General features: G+C 57.9%; 1 pseudogene; it reads right to left on the reverse strand.

Moving 5' to 3' along the window:
• Positions 1-1,024: 1,024 nt before the first annotated feature.
• LOC138930626 (transcription factor SPT20 homolog pseudogene) lies at positions 1,025-2,762 on the reverse strand (annotated as a pseudogene).
• Between the last annotated feature and the right edge of the window lie 248 nt (positions 2,763-3,010).

Genomic DNA, 3,010 nt, shown 5'->3' on the forward strand with positions numbered 1-3,010 from the left:
TGTGGCCCTGAGGCCTGTACCCGTGGGGGTTGTGCCCTTGGAGGCTGTGGCCCTGAGGCCTGTGCCCGTGGGGGTTGTGCCCCTGGGATCTGTGGCCCTGAGGCCTGTACCCGTGGGGGTTGTGCCCTTGGAGGCTGTGGCCCTGAGGCCTGTGCCCGTGGGGGTTGTGCCCCTGGGATCTGTGGCCCTGAGGCCTGTGCCCGTGGGGGTTGTGCCCCTGGGATCTGTGGCCCTGAGGCCTGTGCCCGTGGGGGTTGTGCCCTTGGAGGCTGTGGCACTGAGGCCTGTGCCCGTGGGGGTTGTGCCCTTGGAGGCTGTGGCACTGAGGCCTGTGCCCGTGGGGGTTGTGCCCCTGGGATCTGTGGCCCTGAGGCCTGTGCCCGTAGGGGTTGTGCCCTTGGAGGCTGTGGCCTTGAGGCCTGTGCCCGTGGGCGTTGTGCCCTTGGAGGCTGTGGCCCTGAGGCCTTTGCCCGTGGGCGTTGTGCCCTTGGAGGCTGTGGCCCTGAGGCCTGTGCCTGTGGGGTCTGTGCCCCTGGGATCTGTGGCCCTGAGGCCTGTACCCGTGGGGTCTGTGCCCCTGAGATCTGTGCCCGTGGGGGTTGTGCCCCTGGGATCTGTGGCCCTGAGGCCTGCGCCCGTGGGGGTTGTGCCCCTGGAGGCTGTGGCCCTGAGGTCTGTACCTGTGGGGTCTGTGGCCCTGAGGCCTGTGCCCCTGGAGCCTGTGGCCCTGAGGCCTGTGCCCCTGGAACCTGTGCGCCTGGACCCTGTGTACCTGAAGGCTGTTCCGCTGGCTGCAAATGACTCACAAGGCAGGGCTGTAGCGAGAGCTGCTGGGGAAGTACCTGGAAGAGGCGTGGCTGCAGGACCCCATGCTGGTTGCTCCAGACCACCAACCCCTGGGGGAGCTGCACCACAGTATAGGGTCTCAGACCAGAAGCGTTCTTCAAAAGCACCTGCACCGCTCTGGGAGTAGAAGGAAGAGAAGCAGGTCCAGGAAGCTCCAGTGGTGCTGCGGGCTGCAGGTTCAATCGCTGAGGTGTAGGCTGCTGGCCCGGCTGGATCCCCACAGGAGTGGGGGCCCTAGGGGCACACCCTCTCCCTGAAGCCTGGCTACTGCAAAAGGGGCCCGCTACTCTGATGACCTTCACGCCAGGGGAGATGGTCGTGACCCGGACCTCTGGGGTTCTTTGTAACGCACCTGGGGTGGACAGGGTGGCCTCAGGAAGCGAGCTACCTCTGTTCAGCTGCACAGACGATCTCTGGGAAAGACTGGGTGGCTGAGGAGCAGGGTCAGCAGATGGATGGGCCTGAGAGCTGCCCGCCTGCTGTGAAGTAAAGCTGTCACCGCAGGAGCTCTTCTCTGGGCTCCTGGGACGTCTCTTGAGTGGGGATGGAGGTCTGGCTCCCCAGTCTGGAACTGAGGACTGAATGGACGCAGCCTTAGGCTGTGCTGACTGTGTCCCTGGAGAAGGCTGCCTGAGATGGGCTGAGCCACTGGAGCTGGGTGACGTCTGCACTGGACACCGGGCGCTCTTCTGGACCAGCTGCTCGGATCGACTGACCACTCTCCCAGCATCAGCCTGTGGCCTGGGCAGGAAACTCTTGAACTGGTCATCTGTGGAGGCCTGGGGCAGACACGGCTCTCTCTCCCTTGTGGCTTCTTTCTCAGACCCATTTCCAGTGGCAAGTGAATTATCAGTTGGCTGCCTGATGGTCAACCTCGTTGCCTGGGATTGGTAGGCAGCCTCACATCCAACTGCAGAATCACCTAGTACCTCCTGGGTTGGTTGTGACTCCTCGTATCTGACACACTTCTTCCCTTTAGCATACTTCTGCACATCCACTTGAGCAGGGACGGCCAAGTTACCGGGTCTCTGTATTGACGTATCTACACAACTGCCTGCTTTAGAAATTTTGAGGTCATACAGTTCATTTGCTTTACTTTCTCTTATTTTTTTGCAAGAAGTCAGGATTCTTGGCTCAGGAGGAGGTGGACAATGGGACAGCTCCTGTTGCTGATTCAGAGTGGGCGCCGAAAACCTCCTGAGGCTCCTTTTCATGGCAAGAGTGTTCAGCTTTTGTTTGTTATAGAGCAGTCTGTTTTCAGTGCAGGCTACTGATACAGAAGGGTCTAGACACAGTGGTTCCGCTGTAGCTAAGATCAGTTGGCTCTCAAGCAAAAGTTTGTCCTCCTGGGTCCAGTCCTGGTGATCGCTGGCTAGGGCCTCTACATCGCAGACTAACGTCTGCATGGTGGGACGTAAGAGAACATGCCTGCTTTGGTAACGCGGAGGTTCCCCAGCACTGGACTGCCTGTAGTCCCGTATCTCTGCTATGACACACCCCTGATGAAAAACGTTAACCGCAGACTTTTCCAGGAAATTCAACAAAACAGGAGGTAATTCTTCTGCATCCAAATATTCGAGAAATTCTCGTTCTTCATAAGGCAGCCGAATGCTCTCTGAAAATGATCCATTTTCCCCCTCGAGCATCAGGGAATAGCCCTGCTTTCCTGGGTACAGGTTGATCACCAAACAGGGCAACGACTCTCTCCTAAGAAGCTTCTCTAACAGGTTCACGTTGCTTCTTAATTCCTCCGTAACCTCAGGCTCTTCTTCACATTCTTCAACATAAATGTCATACAGTTTTTCCTGGAGAGATGTCTCTCCGCTCGACGAGTATTTCCTTTTCGGCGGTCTCTGCTGGGCAGTTGCAATGACATACTCCGCAAGATCCAAACCTTGCTCTACAGCTTGTTGCATTATCGTACAAGATGGGGACCCTGTAAGAACAGAACATGGAAGTGGGCGATGAACCGGGCAAAAACTCTTATCCGAAGTATCGATGTGCAGTCTTGCAAATGCAGCCACTCGACTGTGGAGTGAGCAGCGTACCTCCAAATGAACACCAAGAAACCTGCCCCCCGCCCCCCAAGAAGCAGAGTGCAAAATACCTGCCATTTGGGGAAATCCAGCGCTGGTCTAGCCTCGCGCTCCTGCAGATGGGCCGG

The sequence above is a fragment of the Ovis canadensis genome, chromosome X (genome assembly GCF_042477335.2).
Source record: "Ovis canadensis isolate MfBH-ARS-UI-01 breed Bighorn chromosome X, ARS-UI_OviCan_v2, whole genome shotgun sequence".
NCBI classification, from domain to species: Eukaryota; Metazoa; Chordata; class Mammalia; order Artiodactyla; family Bovidae; genus Ovis; species Ovis canadensis.